General features: G+C 42.8%; 2 long non-coding RNA genes across 3 annotated transcripts; both read left to right on the top strand.

The window, feature by feature from the left end:
• The first annotated feature begins 12,036 nt into the window (after window positions 1-12,036).
• On the top strand, window positions 12,037-12,619 carry LOC144706647 (uncharacterized). Its single transcript, XR_013582291.1, has 2 exons — window positions 12,037-12,157; window positions 12,252-12,619. It is a non-coding gene; the product is annotated as an uncharacterized LOC144706647 (long non-coding RNA).
• Window positions 12,620-14,249: 1,630 nt separating this feature from the next.
• Window positions 14,250-14,976, top strand: LOC144707068 (uncharacterized). Of its 2 annotated transcripts, XR_013582397.1 has the most exons (3): window positions 14,354-14,372; window positions 14,456-14,530; window positions 14,624-14,976. It is a non-coding gene; the product is annotated as an uncharacterized LOC144707068 (long non-coding RNA). The 2 variants fall into 2 exon arrangements; XR_013582396.1 differs by having other exon boundaries at window positions 14,250-14,530.
• Window positions 14,977-15,476: the final 500 nt, after the last annotated feature.

The following is a 15,476-nucleotide window of genomic DNA, read 5'->3' as shown; positions in this document are numbered from 1 at the left end:
CATCACATCATATCGATAGGAACTACGACGAGCTGAAGTCAGATGTAAAAGACTTGCGGGTGGAGACCCACCAGAGGCATGAAGTCCTCGAGGAAACTAATAGACAACACGAAGACACCATCCGGTAGTTGACCGAGATGGTCCTAACACTAAAGCTCAAGATGGAAAAGCTGGAAGAAGGCACCAGCAGTCATCCCAGCAGTGACGACGTGGAGAAGCACTCACTCCCTGAACCGCGGTTCGACGGTTCTTGCAGGGAAGACGTAGTGGCAGATTTCCTATACGACTGTGACTGTTATTTTGGTAAAGGACAACTCTCAGATGAAAGAAAAGTACTACATGCTAGCTACTTCCTCACAGATGAGGCGAAGTCGTGGTGGCGACAGAGGGAAGAGTGTAGAAATTGGCCACCTCCGACATACGAAGCGTTTGTGTGGGAGATAAAGGAAAGCTTCATGCCGCACAACATGGCATGGATTGCGAGGGGAGAACTTGAAAACCTCAAGATGACGGGCAATCCGAGGGAATATGTGGGCCAATTCGTGTCCATAATCCGGAGGATCACTGACATGTCTGAGGCGGACAAGCTCTGCCGCTTTGCCAAGGGCCTTCCCCACTAGCTCTAGACAGAACTGGAGAGGAGACAGTGCAGAGACCTAAACTCGGCCTACAAGGTCGTGGACCTAAACTCGTCCTACTCTGCCCCTCTAGACCCGCCAAAACAAAGGAAAACATACCCGCGAAAGGGAAGAAGCCGCGTCAAGAGCGCGCTGAGGCACCAGCAGCACCAAGCAATCAAGGCCTGAAAAGGAAGTTCAAGCCAGGCCACGGCAAAAGCTAAGACAAGGGCAAGAGCCCGAGACTGTGGAAATAGAATCCAGGCAGTGGGGGCAACAAGTTAACTTGTTTCGCTTGCGGAGGACCCCATTTCATGAAGGACTGCCCAAGAGGGACGACAGCGGCCACCAACGTTAATGCGATGGTCATGCCACCGCCCCAACCGGATGTTCCCGGGGGAAACAGTACGGTGACCCTGAACCCCTTACATTGCTTGCGGCACTACAGGGGGGCGCCCCAGTCCAGTATGAGGGTCTGAACCTCTTGCATGTCCCGGTACTGATCAACGGCAAACCCTCCAGGGCCATGGTGGACACGGGGGCGACGCATAACATCCTCCCTGAGAAAGAAGCAAAGAAGCTCGGCTTGAAGTTGTCCCCAAGTGTGGGGAAGATCAAGGGCATCAACTTGGAAGCCCGAGACATCGTCGGCGTGGCCAAGGGGGTGTTGCTGCAAGTGGGAACGTGGGAGGGTCGGACCAACTTCATGGTGTCCCCCATGGATGACTTCACGGTCATCCTAGGTCTTGACCTTCTAATGGGTTCACGTGCTGTCGTGTTCCCCCAGTACCGCGGCGTCCTGTTCCCGGAGGGATCTCACCCATGTTTCGTGAGGGACCAAGGGGCCCAGAAGCCGCGGAACACCGCTCTCCTTTCCGCCATGCAAATCAATGGCGGATTGAGGAAGGGGGAAGAGACCTTCCTCGTCACCGTACGAGGGCCGGCACTTCGAAAAAAGGGTGAAAGGCAGGGATGCACACCAGCCCATTTGGCGGCACTTAGTTGGGGTGAAGACGACGACAACAACCCCGGTGCAGCCATGGGTGGACTACCGGGGCCGATTGCGAGCGTACTGCAGGAGTTTGCTGGGGTGATGCCCACGCAACTCCCCGCGAAGCAGCCGCCTAGGAGGGATGTGGACTACGAGATTGAACTACTCCCCGGTACACCTCTCCCTGCATGGGCACCCTACAAGATGCCCTCCGCTTAACTAGAGGAGCTGAGGAAGCATCTTCAAGAACTACTGGAGAGCAAGCTCATCCGGCCGTCCAAGGCTCCCTTCGACACTCTAGTTCTCTCCCAGAAGAAGAAGGACAGGTCACTCCGACTTTGCGTGGACTACCAAGCATTGAACAAGGTAATAGTGAAAAATAAATATCCTGTACCGAATGCTGAAGAGCTGTTTGACAGGCTCGGCGAGGCTCGCTACTTCTCACGGATGGACTTGAAGAGCGGGTATCACCAAGTGCGGATCAAGGAAGGGGACGAACCAAAGATAGCGGGCACTATGGATCATTTGAATTTTGCGTTATGCCCATTGGGCTCACGAAAAATCCTGCTACTTTTTGTTGCCTCATGAACATAATTTTTCGGGACTTTATCGATGATTTTGTCATTGTATACTTGGATGATATTCTCGTATACAGCCAAAGCTTGGATGACCATGTGAGGCACCTGAGGAAGGTGATGGCCATGCTGAAGGAACATGAGCTCTACCTCAACCGGAAGAAATGTGAGTTTGCCTTGTAGGAGATTGAATTCCTCGGACACCTGGTCATTAAGGGAAGTGTGCGCATGGATCCCTCGAAGGTGAACGCCATCAAGAATTGGACTGCGTTGAAGGGAGTGCCATAGTTGAGATCTTTCCTTGGTCTGGCTATTTACTACCGAAAGTTCATCAAAGGCTTCTCCCGACTAGCTTCCCCACTAACGGATTTGTTGAAGAAAGATATGAAGTTGTAGTGGACAGACCGGTGTCAAAGAGCATTCGACAAGTTGAAGAGTGCAGTCTCTAGTGAACCGGTGCTTTGATTGCCCAAGTTCAACAAGCCATATGAGGTACACACTGATGCTTTTGACTTCGGACTTGGAGGTGTCTTGATGTAGGACGAGCACCCCGTAGCTTATGAGAGCCGCAAGCTGAACGACGCAGAGAGACGATATTCAGTGCACAAGAAGGAGATGATAGCTGTGGTACATTGCCTAAGAGTCTGGCGCAGCTATCTCCTTGGAGGAAAATTCGTGGTCTACACCAACAATGTGGCCATGAGCTGCTTCGAGTCCCACAAGAAGCTGACCCCGAAGCAAGCAAGATGGCAGGATTTCTTGGCAGAGTTTGACTATGTCTTGAAATACAAGCTAGGGCGGGCTAATCAAGTAGCCGACGCCTTAAGCCGCAAGGAACCCAAAGTTTTTGTGGCCACACTTTCAATAGTCCAAGGAAGCATTCTTGATAAAATCAAGTCGGCGCTGAAAGACGATCCAGAAGCCGTTTGCCTCATGAAGCGCATTGCTGCAAGCGAGACATGGAGATTCTGAATTGAAGATCACATTATCTATGCAAACGGCAACATGCCATGTGTGTCGTGTGTGGGTGGGTTGCATCTTACGCTCCTCTACGAAGCACATGACGCACCCAACGTTGGACACCCAGGGCAGGCACAAACGCTTGCACTCTTGTCCAAAAGCTATCACTGGCTGGGAATGGAACGAGAGATGGAGGCTTATGTTCATTCATGCCTGGTGTGTCAACAAGACAAGACGGGGAAGGCAAAGGCTGCAGGAATGCTAGAACCTCTCCTGAGGGCGAGCAGACCATGGGAGTCTATTTCAATGGATTTCATCGCTTGCCTTCCACGCTTGGGTAGGCACGATGTCATCTTGGTCGTCGTGGATCATTTCTCTAAGTATGAGATGTTCATCCCCTCCACATTGGCTCGTTTGTTCATGTCTTATGTGGCAAAGTACTGAGGTCTTCCATTGGACATCATTAGCGACCGCGATACAAGATTCACAGGTCATTTATAGGAGTCGTTGTTCAAGTACATGGGCTCCAAGCTCAAATTTTCTATGAGCTTCTACCCCAGATAGATGGTCAGACGGAATGCGTAAATTCCATGCTTGAAGAGTATCTACGGCATTACATTTCGGTTAATCAAGAGAATTAGGTGGAGGTGCTGGATGCAGCACAATTTGTACACAACATCAACCAGAGCTCGGCTATGGGTCACTTGCCGTTTCAGATTGCAACGGGAAGACAACCACTAACTCCTCCACAAGTAGTGAAGAGAAAGGGGAACAGGCATTTCCCCGCGGCCCTCCACTTTGCACGCGATTACCATGCTCGCATTGAGGAAGCCCACGAGGCACTAGAACGTGTTGCTCCGAGCACGAAGAAATATGCCGATCAACACAGACATGACGTAGAGTTCCAAGTCGGTGACCTGGTTTTGTTGAAGAACAACGCGCAGATGGTGAAGACGAAGCAAGCAAAGCAACCACACAAGGGTCTGGTACCCCGCTACGATGGATCTTTCGATGTGGTAGCAAAGATCGGACGGGTTGCCTACTAGCTCAACATTCCCTGTCAGTTGGTGGTCCATCCGGTCTTCCATGTGTTGGTTCTAAAGAAATATGTACCATATTCCGAAGACGCGGCGAGGAACCAGCCCCAACGTGTGTCGCCGAATGTGCGTGCACATTTTGATCAGGAAGTAGAAGCAGTCCTAGAGAAGAGGGAAATTGACTAGGGAGGACACAACATGGGAGAGCGACTCAGACTTATGGCAATTCGAGGACATACTATGAGCATATGAAGCGAAGCAGCGGGCGTCGACGAGGGCATCGACAAGTTCAGGCGGTGGGGGCATGTTAGGCCCCTAACTAGGCGGCATTCCCTACCCAGAGGCCTGCATGCTTATTCGGAGGGCGTGTTTGTATTTTAGACTCACGATATTAAAGGACTGAGTCATTATGGGTAGCGATGCCCAAACATGATCTTTCACGCAATCGCCCATGTATGTAGTGATACACTAAAGACAGTGCGCGTGCCCGTCCACACCCAAGGCAGGACGGATCAGGTGAAGTCCGCTTGTGCTAGGCGCGTGGGCCGACAGGCGTGAGCGCACGCGCGCCAAGCGTTGCGCGCCAATGCTAAGTGCCACGTGCGAGCGCCAACGCTATGTGCGAGCGCCCATCACCGCGCAGGAGCAGAAACGCTGCGTGGGCGTGGGACGCGCAAGCTGGGCGGCATGCCGTGGGTGCAGCGCGCGGAGTTATGTAGGGTGCCACGTAGCAGGCGCGCAGGCAGCGTGCGCATTGCATGTGCGGGGCACGGGGTAGGGAGACATCCTGCTAGGAGACTAAGGTATGTGGCACACTGAGAGCGCCGAGGCGGCATAGAGGGCGCGTAGCGCTCCCGGGGGTAGTGCTGGGTGCGCAACACCCAGCTTGAGGCGTCGAATGTGATGGCGTCGCGCAAACTGCGGGTGAAGGTGTCAGCGCAGGTGCTGGTGGCGTGTGTGATTGTCAAGGTAGGGTTGGCGCATGTGATGGCCGCGCCTGCGGGCGCGTGGCGCCCAGGCCGGGGGCACGCATGAAGCGGTAGAGCCGACGCGCGCGCGTGGAGTGGCGGCCTCGAGGCGAAGAGGCGACACTACATTGGTGCGAGGTGCCTTTGTATCACCCCTCTTCTTCCCCCATGTAATTGTCCCAACTACGATGTAACCTTTCATGATATGAACGCAATGACCCTATTCCTTGACAGGGTTGCGTCCCCACCATCTCTTCTAACCTCTTCTATGCGATATTAAGCAATTGCAAAGACTTCCGCTGCAAGAGATAGAGGCTGCTTAGTGTTTTGCTCCGAGCAGTGAGGCCGACACACGTCAGATTTGAGCAAGAGACCTAGCTCGGGATTTGACCGTGTGACCCATGGGCATATGCTAATTCTGAATGATGTGCAGACATATCAGAGGTAAGTTATTTACATAGAAAGTTTACCGCCTCATATCACATTATTATATTCTTCCTGAAATCTGAATTCTCCAATCTTTACCCTGAGAGAATAGCTCATGACAACAAACCTTTTGTTGTCCGTCCGGAAAATTAATGGAGAGCTGAGCTCCAGGATTATACACTTATGTCATAATGTCAAAGCATGAAGATACAAGAGATTGGTCAGAATAAAGGCTTTCCGATGCCTTTTTCAAAAGATGGGCCATGACAATCTGTCAGTGACTCGGAGAGCAAAAAGATAATAATGTGAAATAAACTACGTGTATTTATTAATGAGGACATTTTATTTTGAAACTGATAACATTTACAGAGAATCTAAATGTGCCAATTCAGCAAGTTAACATGGATGAAAGATTCCATGGCATTAGAAAAGACACCCTTTTTTGGTGGACAATTAACTGCCTGATTTGATTACACAATTCCAATGTTGAAAACTGCACACTTCTATTTACATCTATCTTTTGGGAATGTGTCAGCCCCCGCCCTTTCCCATCTTTCCCTTGATACTTCCCGCTTTCTGTATTGTGTGCCGGAGAAGGAGGGGGGGAAAGGATTGCCTTGTCAACCCTCAAATAAAAGGGGGCCCGCGGGAATTATTAGTCCGTTCCCTTCTCGTGTCGCTCTCTACTGGGAAGGACACATGTGGGCTCCTTTCCTTGGTTATTCAAAGGGGTGTCACCCCCTAATCTGATTTATAGCGCCCAAGTGATTGTTGTTGTTTGTTCGCCTTTTCTCTCTCCCTCTCTCCCATCTCTATTGGAGGCAAGCCTAAGCTTTCACACCTTCCCAAAGGTGTTGATAATGGAGAAAATGGATGTCGATCGAGAGAGGAAGACAGAAGTGAAAAAAGAACTTTTCAACTTGCCATTTCAGAAGAAAACGTACATATTTATAGACCAGAAGAGAGAAGAAAAATGTAACTGCTAGCGAGATCTACTTTCCCACGTAGCTTGCAACGGACGGACGAAAAGAAAAAGGAAGAATAAGCCGTCGAAGAGCGCAGATAGTGGCATAAATAACTGCCTTTAACGGCAAGGAATGCTACGTATTGGGCTTATTGTCTTCACTCTCTACATGCTCTTCTGTTCTCTGGATTATTCGTTGGCGATTACTCGCTTGTGTTGGGAATCCAAGGTGGAGCTTCTCTACTGCAGCATACGACACGACTACACCCAGCACCAGAAACCGTCAGAGGTAAATTTTATCTATCTATACACCATCGAATTGATGTGTCTGGATTGGTATTTCCCACATTTTACCATAACATCCTGGATTTTCTTTCAAAAGCTGTGGGATATTCCGAAATGTTTCTGTGAATGGGTACATACACAGTCCCCAAGTATTTATACACTAAATCCATATCTATTTCTTAAAGTATTCAATGTTATTTATAACTGCTGCACTTGACTTCCATATGATACTTGCGCTAATTAAAAAAATGTTTAAACATTATCTATACTTATTCATATAGTAAAAGAAAAGGTTTTCCTCCAAAAAATACACGATAGTTCATACTCTTTATCTGATGTGATTGTCCAAGAAGCTAGCCAGATTATCCATTTAATTTTAAAGATAAAAAGTAAACAAAATATAACATTTTATGGGGTGAGGATTCTTAACTTACTCTTTAAATAAGGCAGGTTTTTGGCACAAAAGTTACCATGAATAACCTTAACCAAAGTAGCACATAATATTTAACAAACTGGCGACAATTCATGTATGATTATTTTTGTTGTGTTGTTGGTAAGCTGAACAAATCATTAAATCACTACCATCAATTTGAGGTTTTACATATGTTTGAAGGGTTTTTCAAATTGTACCTAGATTGGTTTAGAAATGTTTTAAATTGTGTGTGCAAGTAGAAGATGGGTAGGATAGCATTCGCCATCAAAATGCCATCATACTTCGAACAACATAATCACAACTTCAGAATGACAAATAAACAGAACCATAGAAAGATTTTAAGTCAATCTATGGATGAAGATTGATAGATCACTGTGAGACAAGCTAGTTGGTAGTAGTATTCGAAAGAGGGTGATAAGAAAAACATAATCTGGCAGATGTGGGGGGGGGGAAGAGGTTAGTGTTTGGGCCCCATTCTACCCTATTATAAATCTGATTTTACAAAACTAGTTGGGAGTAATATTTGAAAGACGGGGATAAGAAAAAGTAAGTTGTGCAAGGACTATTCAATGCGATAAAGAAGAAACTTACTTTTTGGATGTAATATTCTGAAAGAGAATAATTTCTGAGTTGCAGTACGATTTGTTTCTGAATTTTTTTCATGTTATTCATAAATATATAATTTTATAAGTCAAAGTAAATATTTATTGATATTTTCCGTGTTTCTAGTTAATTTTTTATGACTTTTGGTGTCTTATTTTTGCAGTGCAACTTGTTACCGTTCGATTCTTTGAAGGACGATCAATTAAATGAAATGATTTCCATAAAGGTCACCCATTATCTACCCTTAGTTTATCCACACCAATGGCTACACTATTGGGCATCCTCATTATATGTGGGGGACTAGATGGTGGTATTCTACACAAATGATTTTTTTTTGTTAGAGCATATGCTTTAGGACTAGTGATCTCCATATTATGATATCGTTATAATTAACTAAGTTACACCATGTATTCATAACTATCCCATGTGCATTATAATAAATATATTTTGTTAAAGAATAATGGCCAATACATGACATATGTGATTGTCTCTCGGGCCACATATATTTCTTTCTATATCAGTAAGATAATCATAACATTAGGTCAACTTGGTATTGTATGAACCATCAGCACCTGAAATTTGAGTTCACTTCCGTAGTCTTTAAAGAAGAAAAAGAGATAGGAAGAAAAGGAGAACACAGGGAATGGTGAGAAATCAAAAATCAGTTGAATATGGTGCAAAGATGGTCACATAAATGCCCCATAGTAACTTAGTTGACAAGTGATACAGTCTTTCTACTGTTGATTGCCTCAAATACCAGGGAACTATGCACATGAATGGAAGAGTTGATTATGGTGTCAAGGAATGGTTGATAAATGAGACATTGTAGTTAATTTATGGTATGAAAGCCTTATATTCTATAATTTTTATTTTAAATTCCCAAAAAAAACAGAGCACGGGTAAGGGTCATATCAGAGGAAATATTTATTGAATAATAGAATTATTAGTTAAATTCCTACAATTATGATTTATAAATGCTCATTGTAGTAATTGATTTTATTTTTACAAATCAGACGAGTGAAAAATTATTCAAAATCATTTGAAGAGGATAATAAAAAGTGTCTTATTGAAATATATTATTTACTAGTGATGTTTGGAAAAGGTTAATGGCACTGTCATGAATAGAGTGATGGGGATGAATGAAACTCTACTAACATGATAAGATGTGGTTTTTATTCCATAGTCTTGATGAAGAGGTCGCACCTTTCCTTCTAAGCTCTCTGAATGCGAGAACGGACCCAAAAGAGATTTTTATGAAAAAATAAGTAGGTTAGTTTTAATATGAACAAAATTCACGGGTGCCTTTTGTAAAAGATGGGGATTTATTTCTAGACGCTAGATCATGGATCGATAGAGGAGTACGCATGTAATATTATCTCACTCGTAGCAGTCTTCAAATTTTAGGACTAGGCTCATTCTGGATCGTTAGATATTTCCATTCAGACTTTGAAAAATCAGAAACAGTAATATTATCTCACTCATAGCAGTAGATTGCGAATGTGGCACAGAGTCATCGAATTTCCCAAATATTCTGCAGCATAATCTACATTATAGCGCTGACACAGTTTCTCAATTTTCTTGAAACGTTCCCAATAATTCATTCAATTTGGGCCTTGAAACATAAAACCCAATGCCCAGGAACTATATGTACGTAGAAAAAAGAAAAAGAAAGAGAATAACAGCATAATAATTGCACATTTTTCTCAATGATAATTTGTGTCGTGACAGGTGTAAATTCACCAAGAAAGAAGTAGGTGCCATTGATTTTGGAAGAATAGACACTTTTTCTATTGTTCTCACAAAAAGGTAATAATAAATAATTCAATTAAATACTACATATTACTAATTCGCTGTTGGCAATGATGGGAAAATTATTTGTCACAAGCAATGAGATATCACTACTTATCGTTGACCATAATCAAAACGAATCTGATAGGACAAGGGCAAGGAGCAGATTAAATTGAAAAGTTCCATAAATTGACCCTTTCCATTAGATAAATTAATACCATGAAATCTAATTATTTATTTTTAATAATTATTAAATTGCATATATCATAATTTCAATCAAAAGGAGTATGCCATTTGCGGTTATCAATGATAGTAGCCAAGGCTATTGCAAATAACATAACATTGGCAAAAGACTTAGAAACGAGTTTTAACAATATTGATGATTTTACTAACCTCATGATCACCTGCCCCCAAGTTGAAGAGTGGGCTCACTTATTGAGTCCTAAATAGATCACCAATCCAGAATTGTGCATATCTCAAAATTGAAGGATGAACCCAAACGAGACTTTGAATGAAAAAACTAGTATATTCATCACAACAATGAATAAAACCTAGGGCTGCTATTTCAAATATATGGGGGGCCTATTTTGAAACCTTGAAAAGTCAGAAATGCCCTAACATTATCAACCTTTGAAGACTTTCAAGATCGTTCGATACCACATTTTGAAGTTGGAGTAATCTAGGCCTTTCGTTGTTCCATCCCCCTTGGTCTGCGTCAAGGATTGCTACTATAGTTCCCGAAGAGGCCATGTAAAAATTGATATTTAGAAAGATGCTATGCCTTGCATGGTCATGTGACCATGGCTTTTATTGTAAAGAGCTAAGATTTATCATAGGTTATGTCTATTCAATTAAACACTCAAAGTCCGTGAATTTGATCTGCTTCTTCTACCTGTCTATCAATAATGTAAAAAAGTACAGAAGGATCCATTGGATTCTTTTTTGTTATCTTCTTTAATAAAATCATGTTTTCATGATGGGTATGCACGCAGGACGCATGAACCATTATTTACTTTACAGTGTTAGAAAACACGAAAATATGCTCATACTAAATGGCATGTCAATAATCGGAACTTACGTGTGAAAAATATGGACGAAATAAGGTTTAGAAACTAAGAATTCGAAAACGAGGGGGTCCAAGTTGTGCATGCCAAATGTCTGAGGAAGTGTTTCGGCCAGATATGTATTTCGTTTGCACGAGTGAGACTTAAGGCTGTAAAGTCCATCTTTAATTGGGTCTTTTTGCAGGATCTTATGAGTTTTCTTATCTTTCACTTTGGGAGAAGAGGCGACAAAAGAATATTAGAATAGGAGAGAAGGAGGGTAGGAGAATAGTACAGTTCATAGTCTTGGAAAAGACAAAAGGAAGAAGGAACAATGAAGAATGATATGGAATAGAGGAGGAAAGAATGGCATAAAAAAAGCATCTATTCCATAACTGTGACCAAACATTCACTCCTACAATAAGGTTTTACCCATTGAGTGGGACCCACATCTGTGACCATAAGTCTAGAAGACTTCCCTTCTAGATTTCATGTTAGCTAACATCCAACCTGATTAAAAATTATGAGTACCAAGTAAACAAAAAATAGCAAAGACAGGAATCATCTAGATGCCATATAGCTCCATGAATGATAAATATATTATGCAACATCATTTTGGTGCACGTAGAAGTGAATATTTTGAGCTCACCCTCTTTGTTAAGACGCCATGAGCCTAGTTAGTTGAGTTAACATGTCTCAAGTATATGATTTCAGAGTCCAGACTCTCCTTTATTAAATGCTGATGAATCTCTCTATGATTGAATTTCCAGTACATAGTATGTTGAGGTTGAGGGGTAGCGAACTCTTTTTTTGGTCCAAACACATACGTGTGATCACCTGACCCATCCATTCACAACAGGGGAAAAACAGAAGAAACGATTATTAAACAAGAAAAAACGGAAATTTGTTGCCCAACTATCTCCCTTCTAAATTACTTCCATCATGTTCAAGGGTTACCGTCGCCTTTGATATTCCCCCACTAAAGCCATATTTTCACCTGCTTTGAAAACTTTCGGAGCACAAACATTACCCATGCGCCTTATAACATATTAGACTGCCATCTATCGGCCGCCGGCTTCGAATTGCCAAGGTTGTCGGTAAATAAATACGGCTGACACCAACATTGTTAAAAAATCTATTCAACAAGAAATACCAGTCTGTGGATATGAAGTTAGTCATAGTTTTCATCCGGTATTCTATTCACACGTGCAGTCCCAGCCCGATTCTTTGAATTACAAGTTTCTTATCGGCGAATTTATTCACGCCTTAGATGACAAGTCAATTCGAATAGCGCTAGAAGTCAACAAAAGTCGACAAAGAATAGAACCAGTTCATTGAACGGTCTTCTCGTTCTGAACGAGATGCCCATATAAATATTTTCATTCAGGTCTAAATCTCGCGGTAGTCTCCGTCGCGTACAAATTACAGGAGCGTACACCGGGGGATCGAAAATGGGGGATTGTGAAGGTAGCGAGAGTTCTTTGGATTCACAGATATGAACGATGTTAAGTTATTGTTACGAATTAAATGTAGCTTTTTTGCTCTGGAAACTATTTTTTAGGGAAGAGGTGCTGGCCAGAACTCGTGGGAGTTGACGGCGCGACAGCAGCTGAAATAATCGAGAGGGAGAACCCCCATGTTCGAGCTCGTGTCATTCCTGAGAGGAGGCCCGTTGTTTCGGATTACCGTTGCGACCGAGTATGGGTGCGGATCAACGCTACCGGTATCGTGACAAAAACTCCGGCGATTGGTTAGAAGCACTACTTACCGAGACCTGGAGCAATTTCCACATCTGCCTTGATTTCTAATTTGTAGGACGTATCCGTTGAATAAACACATTGTGCCGTATGCCTGCTTTCCATTCGATGATTGTTAATAGTGATGACTTATTTCTTTTTTCTAACTTCAAATAAAGAGGAATCTTTTACCTGATCTATTGCTAAAGGTTGCACGTATGACCGATTCATTGCTATGATTATATAAATTCCTTCATCGTCGTTGTTCTCTATTGCCGAATAATTATGTGGGCGGTGACGAGACTCACGCCATTGCGAACGGACGACGAGGATAACGGCGACTCGTTACTGTCCTCTTGGACGCCAAGCCTACCTATATTCTTCATTGTAGGGTGGATTATAGCTCATAACACGTAATCCTTCTAGTCGGAATCATGCAGGGCCCAAATTGGTCGGTTCATCTTAAAACCAAGCAACTCAAATCGTAATAATCGTGGTATTTAATTTGAAAAAGGGAAATCACTTTTAAAAAAATGTTCGTAATTCTCTCACGGGTTTCTGATTCATGCGAATGAGGCGAGGACCATCAATAATCAAAGTTTCTAAAATTCCAAACTAATGCTAAATAACATTTCACTATAATCACTAATTAAAAGATGTAATCTGAGTATGGATAATGACCATGTTGTATGGGGCAATGACTCATCCTATTGCAAAAAATATTACAGGTTCTTTTTTAAAAAAAGAGTACTGATACCCTTAGTAGTTGGGAAATATGCGTCAAGTTAAAACTCTCGTCGAATAAAATTGAACCTAGTACCATATATCATTTTTATAACTCAGAGACATGATGTATCCAGTTTTTATTTTCCGTATATAATAGTCAAGCAGAATGATCCATTTAGAAACTGAGTTAGTCAAGCAGAATGATCTATTTAGAAACTGAGTTAGTCAAGCAGAATGATCCATTTAGAAACTGAGTTAGCCTTGAAGTTACAACTACTTTCAAAAAAAAAAATCAAACTGGGTTTAGAAAATCTACAATATTGGGCTGGAAGTATAAGAATAATAAGATGACATTAACAATTTACAGGAATTTAATAAAGCATTTATGGCCAGAACTATGACTAAAAAACCAACGATATGTTATAGTTAAATCAATGGATCAGGATTCGTAAATGAATATTGGATAAGTTGGCTGATAGTCGTATAAAAAAGCAGATAAGAAAAAAATCATCTACGATAGAGATCAACTATGTCCCAAAAGATCCAAAGAGAGATGAATCGACACACAAGAATCTTACTTTGGAGGAGGGTAGAAATCTACATGAACAAAAGGACGAACTGTGATTGACATAGTGGCAGTAGTGCTGAAGGACCGAGACATCCAACGGTCAAGAGAGACATCACCGTATTCATTTTTGCCCGTCTTTAGTCCAAGCCGTCTATTTTTCATCCTATCTATGCCGATCAATAGCCATATATTTTCATCCAAGCCCTGTTTAACCGTACCCCTGTATCACATTGATCCTATAGTAAATCCTAACAACAAATCTCACGAGTGTAGGGTACGCGAATGATTTTTCAATTCTAGAGTTAAGTTAATCCCAATTTGTCAAAGACGATTAAATACAAAGTTAAGTTAATCCCTCCCGATTTATCTCTGATTATATAGTAAATCCTAGCAGCGAATCTTACAATGATTTTAGGGTACGTGAATGGTTGTTCCGATTCTCATGATGTCGACAATATATCTGCCGATAGCTTTAAACTGGCCAAGTTTGACCGTCAATAAATAAGGCAGGCCCCAACATAATCGAAATATCGCGCCGATATACTCTTGAGTCTGGTCTACCATTCAGACGTGAAGTCCCAGCTGGTTTCTTCGGATTACAAGTTTCTAAGCGACGAATTCGTACACGAAATAGCGCTCGAAGTCAACAAAGGTCGGCCAAGAATAGAAGCTGTTCATTGAACGATCTTCTCTTTCGAAACGGGATAGCCTTATAAATAGTTTCACTATGTTCAGGATCTCGCTGCAATCTTGGCTGCGTACAAACAGCAAGAACCTATTCCGAAGGAAAGAAAATGGGTGATTGCGAAGGTAAGTACAGTTCGTTGGATTGACAGTTATGAGCGATGTTTAGTTATTGTTACGAATCGTCTGTAATTTATTTGGTCTGAAAACTATTTTTAGGGAAGGGGTACTGGCCAGAACTCGTGGGAGCCCAAGGCGAGGCGGCAGCTGCAATAATCGAAAGCGAGAACCTTCACGTTCGAGCTGTGGTCATTCACGAGAAGATGAAGGTTACTATGGATTACCGTTGCGACCGGGTACGTGTGCGGGTCAACGACGCAGGCATCGTGACACAACCTCCAAGTATTGGTTAGAATCTTTAATGTAACGATTCCTGGAGCTAAACTCACATCTATCTTGACGTTAGTAGTATGGTGCCCAATAAACACACGCGGATTTTCTATTTCGATTGCTAATAGCTCTGATTTGTTGCATTTATTCTTAAAATAAAGAAAGGTGTGTCATTTATCTTATCTTTCGCTACACGGTATCTGTACAACTGATTCATTGGCTTAGTTGCAAAATTATACTTGTCTTTGATCATCCTCGTTGTGTATCGCCAAAGAAAGACGTTGACGATGACACGAGATTGACGATTCGCTAATGAACGACCAGGATGACGACCAGTCGCTACAATCGTCTAATCCTCATCGTTTTGGATGCCAAACTTAGCTAAGTTCTGATCATGGGGTGGTTATAATCGTCAATCTCGGAATAATGAACCCATAGTTCGGCCAGTTCAATTTAAAAATACGAGAGTCGTGAATAGAGTTGTATGCACATTGAAAAAACAAATTATAATCTCTCAATAAACAACGCGCACAATAATATCACGGGCATCTGAAACTTAGGAATAATGTGAAGACCATAACTGATCTAAGTTTTAAGGTACGGAATTAACCGGCTTCTATCGAAGTGCAATATTTTGGATGAAAAGTCCGAAGTCTCAAATCTCTAGCCTAAGAGAATGGCC

The sequence above is a fragment of the Wolffia australiana genome, chromosome 8, assembly GCF_029677425.1.
Source record: "Wolffia australiana isolate 7733 chromosome 8, ASM2967742v1".
NCBI classification, from domain to species: Eukaryota; Viridiplantae; Streptophyta; class Magnoliopsida; order Alismatales; family Araceae; genus Wolffia; species Wolffia australiana.
This window is presented reverse-complemented; position numbering and strand designations above follow the sequence as displayed.